Below are 20,534 nucleotides of genomic sequence, written 5' to 3' on the forward strand. Positions count from 1 at the left end.
CGACTGTGACCTTGAAATCATCAACATTTATCTCACGTAGAGAGTGTTTAGACCCAAAAAGAATCGATTCGGTTTTACCAAGATGTAGTGACAGTTTGTTATCCGTAAGCCAAGTACGGATTCTGGTGACCTCAGCGCTGGACTCCGGGCGGATCTCATCCACCCCTGGGGCCTTGCTACTGATAATGCCCACTATAAAGATCATGGCCGTAGATCATTCGGGACTCTTCTAGAGTCTCGCTTCCGCGTCCGTTGAAGAGTCCAGCGCTGTATTTCCGTAACAACGTTGTAATTACTGAAAACACACAGTAGACTTGATGTTTTAATCCTGACTCTTTATTGAATATACACCTCTAATACGAGAAAAAGGAACCGAGGGAAAATGGAGAATTCTAACAGAACACTTATCTGAACAAAAATATAGATTCTGATATTGTAAAGAATAACGTTTGTTAGTTACAACTGGCCCTTTGAAGACAACCATAATGTTGATGTGGCCCTCGGAGAAAATGACTTTGACACCCCTGCTATAATCTCAATGATTTACCATGGTGTCATCATATTAAAATACTGTCACGTGAAACATTTAGCAATATATCATTTATAGTATTTAAACACTGGCGTTCACTTTGAGGAGTTTTCCTAATAAAACATTTTAAACATTTTTACTTGTACAGTTAGTAACTTTCTAACCCTGAAAATTCTTGATAGAGGGCAGAAGAAAGCGGGTAAGAAAATAGAATGAATACACAGTCGAGTCGTGAAAAGTGCTAATTTTGTGATGATTATAAAAAGGAAAAAGGGGTCATCATGCATCACCAAAATGTTTTAACAGTAACTAATAATGCAGGTCTGTAAATTGTCCACTAGAGGGCGCCGTGCTGCATCACTGTGAAAATTAGGGACTGGTGTGCTGCCATGTTACACTGATCAGTGAAGAGCTTCTTGTTGTCCTGAGGCAGAATGTGAAGGAGCAACGCTCTCCTCCCACTGCCTCGCCCCAGTGCAGTGTCCAGGTCCTCCAGTAGAGGGCAGTGGTTTGGACTGGTTTAGTTTCCAATGGCTCCTCGGTCTGATCTTTTTGGTGACCGTGCGCTCCTCCCTCGGCGCCTCCTGCTGGCCTGTAGCAGAGTCATTAAGCGCTGGTTAAAGGACGATGCAGAATATTATATCGGCTAAAAATGCTGCACAACCCTCTAAATATCATTTAGCAATATATCCATGATGATTTATTTATCAACCGCAATTAGAATTTTGTGTTTTACCCATGTGCAAAGAGTAAGCAGCAAGCACAGGTCAGATCATTATCCGCGTTAGGGGGGGGGGGGGGTCCTACCTGCAGTGTGGAACACGAGTACCAGCTCCCCCTGCAGGACATTGGGATCCATTCAATGTTCAGCTCCCAGATTCCTGATCCTGTGGAGTAGAGCGGCAAACAGATCTGCTCAGCACTGATAAAAACGGACTCGTTTCAGAGTGTGTGTGTGTGTGTGTGAGTGTGTGTGTGTGTGTGTGTGTGCGTGTGTGTGTGGGACAACGCACCACATGGAGGAAGAGAGGAAGCAGGTCATCCGTGCACCACAGGAAGTCGCCGTGGAGCACAGGCTTGACTTCCTGTATGGGCTCCCCAAACGTCTTCCGGACGATGAGTTTGTCTGACGGGGTGAAGCTGCTGCTGAATGAAGACACGGACTTTTAGGAACACAATAAAACACTTTCAACATTTATAATCTTCCAAGTTACACTTCAATATAAAAGAACGTTCAAAAATGCTTTGAAATATTTTCATGTGGGGGCAGATTTCTCGTAATCAATATTTTGTGAATCCTTTGACTGGAAGCAGGACTGAACCTTTTTATTGCTGCTGGGATTTTGAAATATTTTAATGCCAATTCAAACATTTCAAGAAAGAGTTGCAAATTAGTCAAGTTTTAATATTTCAATTTTAAGAAGTCTGATAAATGCCAAGTTCTGTATGAACAATTACAATTAAACTCAGGAAATGAAGATTTTTTCTATCCAACAAAACCATTTCTAATATTGCAGCTACAGGAGTGGGACGTGACCCGGGGCCAGGCGCGCCTGTCAGGCATTAATCAGGGAACAATTACGCGTGTGCCTCATCATGCATCCGCTGCCTTAATGCGGGTTTTTAGGTGATGAGCAGCACGAGTGTGTGTCTGCGTGTGTGTGTGCTGTTGAGTGTCAGGGTGAGTGTGTGTGTGCTGTTGAGTGTCGGTGTGTGTGTGCGTGAGTGTGTTGGTCGTCCTCGTGGCAAAGTTGGATGCTGAGGGTTGAAGAGCTGCGCTCGTCAACTTGTCGTCTTCTGCGTTGCAAAAGCGATAGCCCCGCCCCTTACGCCTAGGATAGGCTCGGGCCTAAAAAGAAGAAAGAATTTTAGCAAAAACAATATAACTTTTTTTCTGAGTATGCAGAACATTTGAAAAGTGTATAAATACTGCATACGGCTGATAGATGTGTGTAATGTGTATAAATACTGCATATGGCTGATAGATGTGCGTAATGTGTATAAATACTGCATATGGCTGATAGATGTGCGTAATGTGTATAAATACTGCGTATGGCTGATAGATGTGCGTAATGTGTATAAATACTGCGTATGGCTGATAGATGTGCGTAATGTGTATAAATACTGCATATGGCTGATAGATGTGCGTAATGTGTATAAATACTGCATATGGCTGATAGATGTGTGTAATGTGTATAAATACTGCATATGGCTGATAGATGTGTAATGTGTACAAATACTGCATATGGCTGATAGATGTGTGTAATGTGTATAAATACTGCATATGGCTGATAGATGTGTGTAATGTGTACAAATAATGCATATGGCTGATAGATGTGTAATGTGTACAAATACTGCATATGGCTGATGGATGTGTGTAATGTGTATAAATACTGCATATGGCTAATAGATGTGTAATGTGTATAAATACTGCATATGGCTGATAGATGTGTAATGTGTACAAATACTGCATATGGCTGATAGATGTGTAATGTGTACAAATACTGCATATGGCTGATAGATGTGTGTAATGTGTATAAATACTGCATAAGGCTGATAGATGTGTGTACATCTACTGCTGCGGTTACATGTATCCCCAGCAGACGTGGCCTCCACAGCCGTCCTCAAGGGACATGTAACCCCAGCAGACGTGGCCTCCACAGCCGTCCTCAAGGGACATGTAACCCCAGCAAACGTGGACATGTATCCCCAGCAGACGTGGCCTCCACAGCCGTCCTCAAGGGACATGTATCCCCAGCAGACATGGCCTCCACAGCCGTCCTCAAGGGGCATGTAACCCCAGCAGACGTGGCCTCCACAGCCGTCTTCAAGGGACATGTAACCCCAGCAGACGTGGCCTCCACAGCCGTCCTCAAGGGACATGTAACCCCAGCAGACGTGGCCTCCACAGCCGTCCTCAAGGGACATGTATCCCCAGCAGACATGGCCTCCACAGCCGTCCTCAAGGGACATGTATCCCCAGCAGACGTGGCCTCCACAGCCGTCCTCAAGGGACATGTATCCCCAGCAGACATGGCCTCCACAGCCGTCCTCAAGGGACATGTATCCCCAGCAGACACGGCCTCCACAGCCGTCCTCGAGGGACATGGAACCCCAGCAGACGTGGCCTCCACAGCCGTCCTCAAGGGACATGTAACCCCAGCAGACGTGGCCTCCACAGCCGTCCTCAAGGGACATGTAACCCCAGCAGACGTGGCCGTCCTCAAGGGACATGTAACCCCAGCAGACGTGGCCGTCCTCAAGGGACATGTGACCCCAGCAGACGTGGCCGTCCTCAAGGGACATGTAACCCCAGCAGACGTGGCCGTCCTCAAGGGACATGTAACCCCAGCAGACCTGGCCGTCCTCAAGGGACATGTAACCCCGGCAGACGTGGCCGTCCTCAAGGGACATGTAACCCCAGCAGACGTGGCCTCCACAGCCGTCCTCAAGGGACATGTATCCCCAGCAGACGTGGCCTCCACAGCCGTCCTCAAGGGACATGTATCCCCAGCAGACGTGGCCTCCACAGCCGTCCTCAAGGGACATGTATCCCCAGCAGACATGGCCTCCACAGCCGTCCTCAAGGGACATGTATCCCCAGCAGACATGGCCTCCACAGCCGTCCTCGAGGGACATGGAACCCCAGCAGACGTGGCCTCCACAGCCGTCCTCAAGGGACATGTATCCCCAGCAGACATGGCCTCCACAGCCGTCCTCAAGGGACATGTAACCCCAGCAGACGTGGCCTCCACAGCCGTCCTCAAGGGACATGTAACCCCAGCAGACGTGGCCTCCACAGCCGTCCTCAAGGGACATGTAACCCCAGCAGATGTGGCCTCCACAGCCGTCCTCAAGGGACACGTAACCCCAGCAGACGTGGCCTCCACAGCCGTCCCCAAGGGACATGTAACCCCAGCAGACGTGGCCTCCACAGCCGTCCCCAAGGGACATGTAACCCCAGCAGACGTGGCCTCCACAGCCGTCCTCAAGGGACATGTAACCCCAGCAGACGTGGCCTCCACAGCCGTCCCCAAGAAACATGTAACCCCAGCAGACGTGGCCTCCGCAGCCGTCCCCAAGGGACATGTAACCCCAGCAGACGCGGCCTCCACAGCCATCCTCAAGGGACATGTAACCCCAGCAGACGTGGCCTCCACAGCCGTCCTCAAGGGACATGTGTCCCCAGCAGACGTGACCTCCACATCCGTCCCCAAGGGACATGTAACCCCAGCAGACGTGGCCTCCACAGCCGTCCTCAAGGGACATGTAACCCCAGCAGACGTGGCCTCCACAGCCGTCCTCAAGGGACATGTAACCCCAGCAGACGTGGCCTCCACAGCCGTCCTCAAGGGACATGTAACCCCAGCAGACGTGGCCTCCACAGCCGTCCTCAAGGGACATGTAACCCATGCAAACGTGGACATGTAACCCCAGCAGACGTGGCCTCCACAGCCGTCCTCAAGGGACATGTGACCCCAGCAGACGTGGCCGTCCTCCAGGGACATGTGACCCCAGCAGACGTGGCCGTCCTAAAGGGACATGTAACCCCAGCAGACGTGGCCGTCCTCAAGGGACATGTGACCCCAGCAGACGTGGCCGTCCTCAAGGGACATGTAACCCCAGCAGACGTGGCCGTCCTCAAGGGACATGTAACCCCAGCAGACGTGGCCGTCCTCAAGGGACATGTAACCCCAGCAGACGTGGCCTCCACAGCCGTCCTCAAGGGACATGTAACCCCAGCAGACGTGGCCTCCACAGCCGTCCTCAAGGGACATGTAACCCCAGCAAACGTGGACATGTATCCCCAGCAGACGTGGCCTCCACAGCCGTCCTCAAGGGACATGTAACCCCAGCAGACGTGGCCTCCACAGCCGTCCTCAAGGGACATGTAACCCCAGCTGACGTGGCCTCCACAGCCGTCCTCAAGGGGCATGTAACCCCAGCAGGCGTGGCCTCCACAGCCGTCTTCAAGGGACATGTAACCCCAGCAGACGTGGCCTCCACAGCCATCCTCAAGGGACATGTAACCCCAGCAGACGTGGCCTCCACAGCCGTCCTCAAGGGACATGTATCCCCAGCAGACATGGCCTCCACAGCCGTCCTCAAGGGACATGTATCCCCAGCAGACGTGGCCTCCACAGCCGTCCTCAAGGGACATGTATCCCCAGCAGACATGGCCTCCACAGCCGTCCTCAAGGGACATGTATCCCCAGCAGACATGGCCTCCACAGCCGTCCTCGAGGGACATGGAACCCCAGCAGACGTGGCCTCCACAGCCATCCTCAAGGGACATGTATCCCCAGCAGACATGGCCTCCACAGCCGTCCTCAAGGGACATGTAACCCCAGCAGACGTGGCCTCCACAGCCGTCCTCAAGGGACATGTAACCCCAGCAGACGTGGCCGTCCTCAAGGGACATGTAACCCCAGCAGACGTGGCCGTCCTCAAGGGACATGTGACCCCAGCAGACGTGGCCGTCCTCAAGGGACATGTAACCCCAGCAGACCTGGCCGTCCTCAAGGGACATGTAACCCCGGCAGACGTGGCCGTCCTCAAGGGACATGTAACCCCAGCAGACGTGGCCGCCACAGCCGTCCTCAAGGGACATGTATCCCCAGCAGACGTGGCCTCCACAGCCGTCCTCAAGGGACATCTATCCCCAGCAGACATGGCCTCCACAGCCGTCCTCAAGGGACATGTATCCCCAGCAGACGTGGCCTCCACAGCCGTCCTCAAGGGACATGTATCCCCAGCAGACATGGCCTCCACAGCCGTCCTCGAGGGACACGGAACCCCAGCAGACGTGGCCTCCACAGCCGTCCTCAAGGGACACGTAACCCCAGCAGACGTGGCCTCCACAGCCGTCCCCAAGGGACATGTAACCCCAGCAGACGTGGCCTCCACAGCCGTCCCCAAGGGACATGTAACCCCAGCAGACGTGGCCTCCACAGCCGTCCCCAAGGGACATGTAACCCCAGCAGACGCGGCTTCCAAAGCCATCCTCAAGGGACATGTAACCCCAGCAGACGTGGCCTCCACAGCCGTCCTCAAGGGACATGTGTCCCCAGCAGACGTGACCTCCACATCCGTCCCCAAGGGACATGTAACCCCAGCAGACGTGGCCTCCACAGCCGTCCTCAAGGGACATGTAACCCCAGCAGACGTGGCCTCCACAGCCGTCCTCAAGGGACATGTAACCCCAGCAGACGTGGCCTCCACAGCCATCCTCAAGGGACATGTAACCCCAGCAGACGTGGCCTCCACAGCCGTCCTCAAGGGACATGTAACCCCAGCAAACGTGGACATGTAACCCCAGCAGACGTGGCCTCCACAGCCGTCCTCAAGGGACATGTGACCCCAGCAGACGTGGCCGTCCTCCAGGGACATGTGACCCCAGCAGACGTGGCCGTCCTAAAGGGACATGTAACCCCAGCAGACGTGGCCGTCCTCAAGGGACATGTGACCCCAGCAGACGTGGCCGTCCTCAAGGGACATGTAACCCCAGCAGACGTGGCCGTCCTCAAGGGACATGTAACCCCAGCAGACGTGGCCTCCACAGCCGTCCTCAAGGGACATGTAACCCCAGCAGACGTGGCCTCCACAGCTGTCCTCAAGGGACATGTAACCCCAGCAAACGTGGACATGTATCCCCAGCAGACGTGGCCTCCACAGCCGTCCCCAAGGGACATGTAACCCCAGCAGACGCGGCCTCCACAGCCATCCTCAAGGGACATGTAACCCCAGCAGACGTGGCCTCCACAGCCGTCCTCAAGGGACATGTGTCCCCAGCAGACGTGACCTCCACATCCGTCCCCAAGGGACATGTAACCCCAGCAGACGTGGCCTCCACAGCCGTCCTCAAGGGACATGTATCCCCAGCAGACATGGCCTCCACAGCCGTCCTCGAGGGACATGGAACCCCAGCAGACGTGGCCTCCACAGCCGTCCTCAAGGGACATGTATCCCCAGCAGACATGGCCTCCACAGCCGTCCTCAAGGGACATGTAACCCCAGCAGACGTGGCCTCCACAGCCGTCCTCAAGGGACATGTAACCCCAGCAGACGTGGCCTCCACAGCCGTCCTCAAGGGACATGTAACCCCAGCAGATGTGGCCTCCACAGCCGTCCTCAAGGGACACGTAACCCCAGCAGACGTGGCCTCCACAGCCGTCCCCAAGGGACATGTAACCCCAGCAGACGTGGCCTCCACAGCCGTCCCCAAGGGACATGTAACCCCAGCAGACGTGGCCTCCACAGCCGTCCTCAAGGGACATGTAACCCCAGCAGACGTGGCCTCCACAGCCGTCCCCAAGAAACATGTAACCCCAGCAGACGTGGCCTCCGCAGCCGTCCCCAAGGGACATGTAACCCCAGCAGACGCGGCCTCCACAGCCATCCTCAAGGGACATGTAACCCCAGCAGACGTGGCCTCCACAGCCGTCCTCAAGGGACATGTGTCCCCAGCAGACGTGACCTCCACATCCGTCCCCAAGGGACATGTAACCCCAGCAGACGTGGCCTCCACAGCCGTCCTCAAGGGACATGTAACCCCAGCAGACGTGGCCTCCACAGCCGTCCTCAAGGGACATGTAACCCCAGCAGACGTGGCCTCCACAGCCGTCCTCAAGGGACATGTAACCCCAGCAGACGTGGCCTCCACAGCCGTCCTCAAGGGACATGTAACCCATGCAAACGTGGACATGTAACCCCAGCAGACGTGGCCTCCACAGCCGTCCTCAAGGGACATGTGACCCCAGCAGACGTGGCCGTCCTCCAGGGACATGTGACCCCAGCAGACGTGGCCGTCCTAAAGGGACATGTAACCCCAGCAGACGTGGCCGTCCTCAAGGGACATGTGACCCCAGCAGACGTGGCCGTCCTCAAGGGACATGTAACCCCAGCAGACGTGGCCGTCCTCAAGGGACATGTAACCCCAGCAGACGTGGCCGTCCTCAAGGGACATGTAACCCCAGCAGACGTGGCCTCCACAGCCGTCCTCAAGGGACATGTAACCCCAGCAGACGTGGCCTCCACAGCCGTCCTCAAGGGACATGTAACCCCAGCAAACGTGGACATGTATCCCCAGCAGACGTGGCCTCCACAGCCGTCCTCAAGGGACATGTAACCCCAGCAGACGTGGCCTCCACAGCCGTCCTCAAGGGACATGTAACCCCAGCTGACGTGGCCTCCACAGCCGTCCTCAAGGGGCATGTAACCCCAGCAGGCGTGGCCTCCACAGCCGTCTTCAAGGGACATGTAACCCCAGCAGACGTGGCCTCCACAGCCATCCTCAAGGGACATGTAACCCCAGCAGACGTGGCCTCCACAGCCGTCCTCAAGGGACATGTATCCCCAGCAGACATGGCCTCCACAGCCGTCCTCAAGGGACATGTATCCCCAGCAGACGTGGCCTCCACAGCCGTCCTCAAGGGACATGTATCCCCAGCAGACATGGCCTCCACAGCCGTCCTCAAGGGACATGTATCCCCAGCAGACATGGCCTCCACAGCCGTCCTCGAGGGACATGGAACCCCAGCAGACGTGGCCTCCACAGCCATCCTCAAGGGACATGTATCCCCAGCAGACATGGCCTCCACAGCCGTCCTCAAGGGACATGTAACCCCAGCAGACGTGGCCTCCACAGCCGTCCTCAAGGGACATGTAACCCCAGCAGACGTGGCCGTCCTCAAGGGACATGTAACCCCAGCAGACGTGGCCGTCCTCAAGGGACATGTGACCCCAGCAGACGTGGCCGTCCTCAAGGGACATGTAACCCCAGCAGACCTGGCCGTCCTCAAGGGACATGTAACCCCGGCAGACGTGGCCGTCCTCAAGGGACATGTAACCCCAGCAGACGTGGCCGCCACAGCCGTCCTCAAGGGACATGTATCCCCAGCAGACGTGGCCTCCACAGCCGTCCTCAAGGGACATCTATCCCCAGCAGACATGGCCTCCACAGCCGTCCTCAAGGGACATGTATCCCCAGCAGACGTGGCCTCCACAGCCGTCCTCAAGGGACATGTATCCCCAGCAGACATGGCCTCCACAGCCGTCCTCGAGGGACACGGAACCCCAGCAGACGTGGCCTCCACAGCCGTCCTCAAGGGACACGTAACCCCAGCAGACGTGGCCTCCACAGCCGTCCCCAAGGGACATGTAACCCCAGCAGACGTGGCCTCCACAGCCGTCCCCAAGGGACATGTAACCCCAGCAGACGTGGCCTCCACAGCCGTCCCCAAGGGACATGTAACCCCAGCAGACGCGGCTTCCAAAGCCATCCTCAAGGGACATGTAACCCCAGCAGACGTGGCCTCCACAGCCGTCCTCAAGGGACATGTGTCCCCAGCAGACGTGACCTCCACATCCGTCCCCAAGGGACATGTAACCCCAGCAGACGTGGCCTCCACAGCCGTCCTCAAGGGACATGTAACCCCAGCAGACGTGGCCTCCACAGCCGTCCTCAAGGGACATGTAACCCCAGCAGACGTGGCCTCCACAGCCATCCTCAAGGGACATGTAACCCCAGCAGACGTGGCCTCCACAGCCGTCCTCAAGGGACATGTAACCCCAGCAAACGTGGACATGTAACCCCAGCAGACGTGGCCTCCACAGCCGTCCTCAAGGGACATGTGACCCCAGCAGACGTGGCCGTCCTCCAGGGACATGTGACCCCAGCAGACGTGGCCGTCCTAAAGGGACATGTAACCCCAGCAGACGTGGCCGTCCTCAAGGGACATGTGACCCCAGCAGACGTGGCCGTCCTCAAGGGACATGTAACCCCAGCAGACGTGGCCGTCCTCAAGGGACATGTAACCCCAGCAGACGTGGCCTCCACAGCCGTCCTCAAGGGACATGTAACCCCAGCAGACGTGGCCTCCACAGCTGTCCTCAAGGGACATGTAACCCCAGCAAACGTGGACATGTATCCCCAGCAGACGTGGCCTCCACAGCCGTCCCCAAGGGACATGTAACCCCAGCAGACGCGGCCTCCACAGCCATCCTCAAGGGACATGTAACCCCAGCAGACGTGGCCTCCACAGCCGTCCTCAAGGGACATGTGTCCCCAGCAGACGTGACCTCCACATCCGTCCCCAAGGGACATGTAACCCCAGCAGACGTGGCCTCCACAGCCGTCCTCAAGGGACATGTAACCCCAGCAGACGTGGCCTCCACAGCCGTCCTCAAGGGACATGTAACCCCAGCAGACGTGGCCTCCACAGCCGTCCTCAAGGGACATGTAACCCCAGCAGACGTGGCCTCCACAGCCGTCCTCAAGGGACATGTAACCCATGCAAACGTGGACATGTAACCCCAGCAGACGTGGCCTCCACAGCCGTCCTCAAGGGACATGTGACCCCAGCAGACGTGGCCGTCCTCCAGGGACATGTGACCCCAGCAGACGTGGCCGTCCTAAAGGGACATGTAACCCCAGCAGACGTGGCCGTCCTCAAGGGACATGTGACCCCAGCAGACGTGGCCGTCCTCAAGGGACATGTAACCCCAGCAGACGTGGCCGTCCTCAAGGGACATGTAACCCCAGCAGACGTGGCCGTCCTCAAGGGACATGTAACCCCAGCAGACGTGGCCTCCACAGCCGTCCTCAAGGGACATGTAACCCCAGCAGACGTGGCCTCCACAGCCGTCCTCAAGGGACATGTAACCCCAGCAAACGTGGACATGTATCCCCAGCAGACGTGGCCTCCACAGCCGTCCTCAAGGGACATGTAACCCCAGCAGACGTGGCCTCCACAGCCGTCCTCAAGGGACATGTAACCCCAGCTGACGTGGCCTCCACAGCCGTCCTCAAGGGGCATGTAACCCCAGCAGGCGTGGCCTCCACAGCCGTCTTCAAGGGACATGTAACCCCAGCAGACGTGGCCTCCACAGCCATCCTCAAGGGACATGTAACCCCAGCAGACGTGGCCTCCACAGCCGTCCTCAAGGGACATGTATCCCCAGCAGACATGGCCTCCACAGCCGTCCTCAAGGACATGTATCCCCAGCAGACGTGGCCTCCACAGCCGTCCTCAAGGGACATGTATCCCCAGCAGACATGGCCTCCACAGCCGTCCTCAAGGGACATGTATCCCCAGCAGACATGGCCTCCACAGCCGTCCTCGAGGGACATGGAACCCCAGCAGACGTGGCCTCCACAGCCGTCCTCAAGGGACATGTATCCCCAGCAGACATGGCCTCCACAGCCGTCCTCAAGGGACATGTATCCCCAGCAGACGTGGCCTCCACAGCCGTCCACAAGGGACATGTGACCCCAGCAGACGTGGCCGTCCTCAAGGGACATGTAACCCCAGCAGACCTGGCCGTCCTCAAGGGACATGTAACCCCGGCAGACGTGGCCGTCCTCAAGGGACATGTAACCCCAGCAGACGTGGCCGCCACAGCCGTCCTCAAGGGACATGTATCCCCAGCAGACGTGGCCTCCACAGCCGTCCTCAAGGGACATCTATCCCCAGCAGACATGGCCTCCACAGCCGTCCTCAAGGGACATGTATCCCCAGCAGACGTGGCCTCCACAGCCGTCCTCAAGGGACATGTATCCCCAGCAGACATGGCCTCCACAGCCGTCCTCGAGGGACACGGAACCCCAGCAGACGTGGCCTCCACAGCCGTCCTCAAGGGACACGTAACCCCAGCAGACGTGGCCTCCACAGCCGTCCCCAAGGGACATGTAACCCCAGCAGACGTGGCCTCCACAGCCGTCCCCAAGGGACATGTAACCCCAGCAGACGTGGCCTCCACAGCCGTCCCCAAGGGACATGTAACCCCAGCAGACGCGGCTTCCAAAGCCATCCTCAAGGGACATGTAACCCCAGCAGACGTGGCCTCCACAGCCGTCCTCAAGGGACATGTAACCCCAGCAGACGTGGCCTCCACAGCCGTCCTCAAGGGACATGTAACCCCAGCAAACGTGGACATGTAACCCCAGCAGACGTGGCCTCCACAGCCGTCCTCAAGGGACATGTGACCCCAGCAGACGTGGCCGTCCTCCAGGGACATGTGACCCCAGCAGACGTGGCCGCCACAGCCGTCCTCAAGGGACATGTATCCCCAGCAGACGTGGCCTCCACAGCCGTCCTCAAGGGACATCTATCCCCAGCAGACATGGCCTCCACAGCCGTCCTCAAGGGACATGTATCCCCAGCAGACGTGGCCTCCACAGCCGTCCTCAAGGGACATGTATCCCCAGCAGACATGGCCTCCACAGCCGTCCTCGAGGGACACGGAACCCCAGCAGACGTGGCCTCCACAGCCGTCCTCAAGGGACACGTAACCCCAGCAGACGTGGCCTCCACAGCCGTCCCCAAGGGACATGTAACCCCAGCAGACGTGGCCTCCACAGCCGTCCCCAAGGGACATGTAACCCCAGCAGACGTGGCCTCCACAGCCGTCCCCAAGGGACATGTAACCCCAGCAGACGCGGCTTCCAAAGCCATCCTCAAGGGACATGTAACCCCAGCAGACGTGGCCTCCACAGCCGTCCTCAAGGGACATGTGTCCCCAGCAGACGTGACCTCCACATCCGTCCCCAAGGGACATGTAACCCCAGCAGACGTGGCCTCCACAGCCGTCCTCAAGGGACATGTAACCCCAGCAGACGTGGCCTCCACAGCCGTCCTCAAGGGACATGTAACCCCAGCAGACGTGGCCTCCACAGCCATCCTCAAGGGACATGTAACCCCAGCAGACGTGGCCTCCACAGCCGTCCTCAAGGGACATGTAACCCCAGCAAACGTGGACATGTAACCCCAGCAGACGTGGCCTCCACAGCCGTCCTCAAGGGACATGTGACCCCAACAGACGTGGCCGTCCTCCAGGGACATGTGACCCCAGCAGACGTGGCCGTCCTAAAGGGACATGTAACCCCAGCAGACGTGGCCGTCCTCAAGGGACATGTGACCCCAGCAGACGTGGCCGTCCTCAAGGGACATGTAACCCCAGCAGACGTGGCCGTCCTCAAGGGACATGTAACCCCAGCAGACGTGGCCTCCACAGCCGTCCTCAAGGGACATGTAACCCCAGCAGACGTGGCCTCCACAGCTGTCCTCAAGGGACATGTAACCCCAGCAAACGTGGACATGTATCCCCAGCAGACGTGGCCTCCACAGCCGTCCCCAAGGGACATGTAACCCCAGCAGACGCGGCCTCCACAGCCATCCTCAAGGGACATGTAACCCCAGCAGACGTGGCCTCCACAGCCGTCCTCAAGGGACATGTGTCCCCAGCAGACGTGACCTCCACATCCGTCCCCAAGGGACATGTAACCCCAGCAGACGTGGCCTCCACAGCCGTCCTCAAGGGACATGTAACCCCAGCAGACGTGGCCTCCACAGCCGTCCTCAAGGGACATGTAACCCCAGCAGACGTGGCCTCCACAGCCGTCCTCAAGGGACATGTAACCCCAGCAGACGTGGCCTCCACAGCCGTCCTCAAGGGACATGTAACCCATGCAAACGTGGACATGTAACCCCAGCAGACGTGGCCTCCACAGCCGTCCTCAAGGGACATGTGACCCCAGCAGACGTGGCCGTCCTCCAGGGACATGTGACCCCAGCAGACGTGGCCGTCCTAAAGGGACATGTAACCCCAGCAGACGTGGCCGTCCTCAAGGGACATGTGACCCCAGCAGACGTGGCCGTCCTCAAGGGACATGTAACCCCAGCAGACGTGGCCGTCCTCAAGGGACATGTAACCCCAGCAGACGTGGCCGTCCTCAAGGGACATGTAACCCCAGCAGACGTGGCCTCCACAGCCGTCCTCAAGGGACATGTAACCCCAGCAGACGTGGCCTCCACAGCCGTCCTCAAGGGACATGTAACCCCAGCAAACGTGGACATGTATCCCCAGCAGACGTGGCCTCCACAGCCGTCCTCAAGGGACATGTAACCCCAGCAGACGTGGCCTCCACAGCCGTCCTCAAGGGACATGTAACCCCAGCTGACGTGGCCTCCACAGCCGTCCTCAAGGGGCATGTAACCCCAGCAGGCGTGGCCTCCACAGCCGTCTTCAAGGGACATGTAACCCCAGCAGACGTGGCCTCCACAGCCATCCTCAAGGGACATGTAACCCCAGCAGACGTGGCCTCCACAGCCGTCCTCAAGGGACATGTATCCCCAGCAGACATGGCCTCCACAGCCGTCCTCAAGGGACATGTATCCCCAGCAGACGTGGCCTCCACAGCCGTCCTCAAGGGACATGTATCCCCAGCAGACATGGCCTCCACAGCCGTCCTCAAGGGACATGTATCCCCAGCAGACATGGCCTCCACAGCCGTCCTCGAGGGACATGGAACCCCAGCAGACGTGGCCTCCACAGCCGTCCTCAAGGGACATGTATCCCCAGCAGACATGGCCTCCACAGCCGTCCTCAAGGGACATGTATCCCCAGCAGACGTGGCCTCCACAGCCGTCCACAAGGGACATGTGACCCCAGCAGACGTGGCCGTCCTCAAGGGACATGTAACCCCAGCAGACCTGGCCGTCCTCAAGGGACATGTAACCCCGGCAGACGTGGCCGTCCTCAAGGGACATGTAACCCCAGCAGACGTGGCCGCCACAGCCGTCCTCAAGGGACATGTATCCCCAGCAGACGTGGCCTCCACAGCCGTCCTCAAGGGACATCTATCCCCAGCAGACATGGCCTCCACAGCCGTCCTCAAGGGACATGTATCCCCAGCAGACGTGGCCTCCACAGCCGTCCTCAAGGGACATGTATCCCCAGCAGACATGGCCTCCACAGCCGTCCTCGAGGGACACGGAACCCCAGCAGACGTGGCCTCCACAGCCGTCCTCAAGGGACACGTAACCCCAGCAGACGTGGCCTCCACAGCCGTCCCCAAGGGACATGTAACCCCAGCAGACGTGGCCTCCACAGCCGTCCCCAAGGGACATGTAACCCCAGCAGACGTGGCCTCCACAGCCGTCCCCAAGGGACATGTAACCCCAGCAGACGCGGCTTCCAAAGCCATCCTCAAGGGACATGTAACCCCAGCAGACGTGGCCTCCACAGCCGTCCTCAAGGGACATGTAACCCCAGCAGACGTGGCCTCCACAGCCGTCCTCAAGGGACATGTAACCCCAGCAAACGTGGACATGTAACCCCAGCAGACGTGGCCTCCACAGCCGTCCTCAAGGGACATGTGACCCCAGCAGACGTGGCCGTCCTCCAGGGACATGTGACCCCAGCAGACGTGGCCGTCCTAAAGGGACATGTAACCCCAGCAGACGTGGCCGTCCTCAAGGGACATGTGACCCCAGCAGACGTGGCCGTCCTCAAGGGACATGTAACCCCAGCAGACGTGGCCGTCCTCAAGGGACATGTAACCCCAGCAGACGTGGCCTCCACAGCCGTCCTCAAGGGACATGTAACCCCAGCAGACGTGGCCTCCACAGCTGTCCTCAAGGGACATGTAACCCCAGCAAACGTGGACATGTATCCCCAGCAGACGTGGCCTCCACAGCCGTCCTCAAGGGACATGTAACCCCAGCAGACGTGGCCTCCACAGCCGTCCTCAAGGGACATGTATCCCCAGCAGACGTGGCCTCCACAGCCGTCCTCAAGGGACATGTAACCCCAGCTGACATGGCCTCCACAGCCGTCCTCAAGGGACATGTAACCCCAGCAGACGTGGCCGTCCTCAAGGGACATGTAACCCCAGCAGACGTGGCCGTCCTCAAGGGACATGTGACCCCAGCAGACGTGGCCGTCCTCAAGGGACATGTAACCCCAGCAGACGTGGCCGTCCTCAAGGGACATGTAACCCCAGCAGACCTGGCCGTCCTCAAGGGACATGTAACCCCGGCAGACGTGGCCGTCCTCAAGGGACATGTAACCCCAGCAGACGTGGCCGTCCTCAAGGGACATGTAACCCCGGCAGACGTGGCCGTCCTCAAGGGACATGTAACCCCAGCAGACGTGGCCTCCACAGCCGTCCTCAAGGGACATGTATCCCCAGCAGACGTGGCCTCCACAGCCGTCCACAAGGGACATGTATCCCCAGCAGACATGGCCTCCACAGCCGTCCTCAAGGGACATGTAACCCCAGCAGACGTGGCCTCCACAGCCGTCCTCAAGGGACATGTAACCCCAGCAGACGTGGCCTCCACAGCCGTCCTCAAGGGACATGTAACCCCAGCAGACGTGGCCTCCACAGCCGTCCCCAAGGGACATGTAACCCCAGCAGACGTGGCCTCCACAGCCGTCCTCAAGGGACATGTAACCCCAGCAGACGTGGCCTCCACAGCCGTCCTCAAGGGACATGTATCCCCAGCAGACATGGCCTCCACAGCCGTCCTCGAGGGACATGGAACCCCAGCAGACGTGGCCTCCACAGCCGTCCTCAAGGGACATGTATCCCCAGCAGACATGGCCTCCACAGCCGTCCTCAAGGGACATGTAACCCCAGCAGACGTGGCCTCCACAGCCGTCCTCAAGGGACATGTAACCCCAGCAGACGTGGCCTCCACAGCCGTCCTCAAGGGACATGTAACCCCAGCAGACGTGGCCTCCACAGCCGTCCTCAAGGGACACGTAACCCCAGCAGACGTGGCCTCCACAGCCGTCCCCAAGGGACATGTAACCCCAGCAGACGTGGCCTCCACAGCCGTCCCCAAGGGACATGTAACCCCAGCAGACGTGGCCTCCACAGCCGTCCTCAAGGGACATGTAACCCCAGCAGACGTGGCCTCCACAGCCGTCCCCAAGGGACATGTAACCCCAGCAGACGTGGCCTCCACAGCCGTCCCCAAGGGAACATGTAACCCCAGCAGACGCGGCCTCCACAGCCATCCTCAAGGGACATGTAACCCCAGCAGACGTGGCCTCCACAGCCGTCCTCAAGGGACATGTGTCCCCAGCAGACATGACCTCCACAGCCGTCCTTGAGGGACATGTAACCCCAGCAGACGTGGCCTCCACAGCCGTCCTCAAGGGACATGTAACCCCAGCAGACGTGGCCTCCACAGCTGTCCTCAAGGGACATGTAACCCCAGCAGACGTGGCCTCCACAGCCGTCCTCAAGGGACATGTAACCCCAGCAGACGTGGCCTCCACAGCCATCCTCAAGGGACATGTGACCCCAGCAGACGTGGCCTCCACAGCCGTCCTCAAGGGACATTTAACCCCAGCAAACGTGGACATGTAACCCCAGCAGACGTGGCCTCCACAGCCGTCCTCAAGGGACATGTGACCCCAGCAGACGTGGCCGTCCTCCAGGGACATGTGACCCCAGCAGACGTGGCCGTCCTAAAGGGACATGTAACCCCAGCAGACGTGGCCGTCCTCAAGGGACATGTGACCCCAGCAGACGTGGCCGTCCTCAAGGGACATGTAACCCCAGACAGACGTGGCCGTCCTCAAGGGACATGTAACCCCAGCAGACGTGGCCGTCCTCAAGGGACATGTAACCCCAGCAGACGTGGCCGTCCTCAAGGGACATGTAACCCCAGCAGACGTGGCCTCCACAGCCGTCCTCAAGGGACATGTATCCCCAGCAGACGTGGCCTCCACAGTCGTCCTCAAGGGACATGTATCCCCAGCAGACGTGGCCTCCACAGCCGTCCTCAAGGGACATGTAACCCCAGCAAACGTGGACATGTAACCCCAGCAGACGTGGCCTCCACAGCCGTCCTCAAGGGACATGTAACCCCAGCAAACGTGGACATGTAACCCCAGCAGACGTGGCCTCCACAGCCGTCCTCAAGGGACATGTGACCCCAGCAGACGTGGCCGTCCTCAAGGGACATGTGACCCCAGCAGACGTGGCCGTCCTAAAGGGACATGTAACCCCAGCAGACGTGGCCGTCCTCAAGGGACATGTGACCCCAGCAGACGTGGCTGTCCTCAAGGGACATGTAACCCCAGCAGACGTGGCCGTCCTCAAGGGACATGTAACCCCAGCAGACCTGGCCGTCCTCAAGGGACATGTAACCCCAGCAGACGTGTCCGTCCTCAAGGGACATGTAACCCCAGCAGACGTGGCCTCCACAGCCGTCCTCAAGGGACATGTATCCCCAGCAGACGTGGCCTCCACAGCCATCCTCAAGGGACATGTATCCCCAGCAGACGTGGCCTCCACAGCCGTCCTCAAGGGACATGTATCCCCAGCAGACGTGGCCTCCACAGCCGTCCTCAAGGGACATGTATCCCCAGCAGACATGGCCTCCACAGCCGTCCTCAAGGGACATGTATCCCCAGCAGACGTGGCCTCCACAGCCATCCTCAAGGGACATGTATCCCCAGCAGACATGGCCTCCACAGCCGTCCTCAAGGGACATGTATCCCCAGCAGACGTGGCCTCCACAGCCGTCCTCAAGGGACATGTAACCCCAGCAGACGTGGCCTCAACAGCCATCCTCATGGGACATGTGGCCTCCACAGCCGTCCTCAAGGGACATGTAACCCCAGCAGACGTGGCCTCCACAGCCGTCCTCAAGGGACATGTAACCCCAGCAGACGTGGCCTCCACAGCCGTCCTCAAGGGACATGTATCCCCAGCAGACATGGCCTCCACAGCCGTCCTCAAGGGACATGTATCCCCAGCAGACATGGCCTCCACAGCCGTCCTTGAGGGACATGGAACCCCAGCAGACGTGGCCTCCACAGCCGTCCTCAAGGGACATGTATCCCCAGCAGACATGGCCTCCACAGCCGTCCTCAAGGGACATGTAACCCCAGCAGACATGGCCTCCACAGCCGTCCTCAAGGGACATGTATCCCCAGCAGACGTGGCCTCCACAGCCGTCCTCAAGGGACATGTATCCCCAGCAGACGTGGCCTCCACAGCCGTCCTCAAGGGACATGTAACCCCAGCAGACGTGGCCTCAACAGCCGTCCTCATGGGGCATGTGGCCTCCACAGCCGTCCTCAAGGGACATGTAACCCCAGCAGACGTGGCCTCCACAGCCTTCCTCAAGGGACATGGACCCCCAGCAGACGTGGCCTCCACAGCCGTCCTCAAGGGACATGTAACCCCAGCAGACGTGGCCGCCACAGCCTTCCTCAAGGGAGGTTACATGTCCCTTGAGGACATGCAAATGTGGACATGTAACCCCAGCAGACGTGGCCTCCACAGCCGTCCCCAAGGGACATGTAACCCCAGCAGACGTGGCCTCCACAGCCGTCCCCAAGGGACATGTAACCCCAGCAGACGCGGCCTCCACAGCCATCCTCAAGGGACATGTAACCCCAGCAGACGTGGCCTCCACAGCCGTCCTCAAGGGACATGTGTCCCCAGCAGACATGACCTCCACATCCGTCCCCAAGGGACATGTAACCCCAGCAGACGTGGCCTCCACAGCCGTCCTCAAGGGACATGTAACCCCAGCAGACGTGGCCTCCACAGCCGTCCTCAAGGGACATGTAACCCCAGCAGACGTGGCCTCCACAGCCGTCCTCAAGGGACATGTAACCCCAGCAGACGTGGCCTCCACAGCCATCCTCAAGGGACATGTGACCCCAGCAGACGTGGCCTCCACAGCCGTCCTCAAGGGACATTTAACCCCAGCAAACGTGGACATGTAACCCCAGCAGACGTGGCCTCCACAGCCGTCCTCAAGGGACATGTATCCCCAGCAGACGTGGCCTCCACAGCCGTCCTCAAGGGACATGTAACCCCAGCAGACGTGGCCTCAACAGCCATCCTCATGGGACATGTGGCCTCCACAGCCGTCCTCAAGGGACATGTAACCCCAGCAGACGTGGCCGCCACAGCCTTCCTCAAGGGAGGTTACATGTCCCTTGAGGACATGCAAACATGGACATGTAACCCCAGCAGACATGACCTCCACATCCGTCCCCAAGGGACATGTAACCCCAGCAGACGTGGCCTCCACAGCCGTCCTCAAGGGACATGTAACCCCAGCAGACGTGGCCTCCACAGCCGTCCTCAAGGGACATGTAACCCCAGCAGACTTGGCCTCCACAGCCGTCCTCAAGGGACATGTAACCCCAGCAGACGTGGCCTCCACAGCCATCCTCAAGGGACATG

The 20,534-nt window shown here is 58.8% G+C and overlaps 1 long non-coding RNA gene across 1 annotated transcript; it reads right to left on the reverse strand.

The window, feature by feature from the left end:
• Positions 1–324: 324 nt before the first annotated feature.
• LOC137896212 (uncharacterized) lies at positions 325–1,597 on the reverse strand. The gene is made up of 3 exons (XR_011105571.1): positions 1,543–1,597; positions 1,337–1,416; positions 325–1,121 (listed from the first exon to the last, which is right to left on the reverse strand). It is a non-coding gene; the product is annotated as an uncharacterized lncRNA (long non-coding RNA).
• Positions 1,598–20,534: the final 18,937 nt, after the last annotated feature.

The sequence above is a fragment of the Brachionichthys hirsutus genome, chromosome 7, assembly GCF_040956055.1.
Source record: "Brachionichthys hirsutus isolate HB-005 chromosome 7, CSIRO-AGI_Bhir_v1, whole genome shotgun sequence".
NCBI lineage: Eukaryota > Metazoa > Chordata > Actinopteri > Lophiiformes > Brachionichthyidae > Brachionichthys > Brachionichthys hirsutus.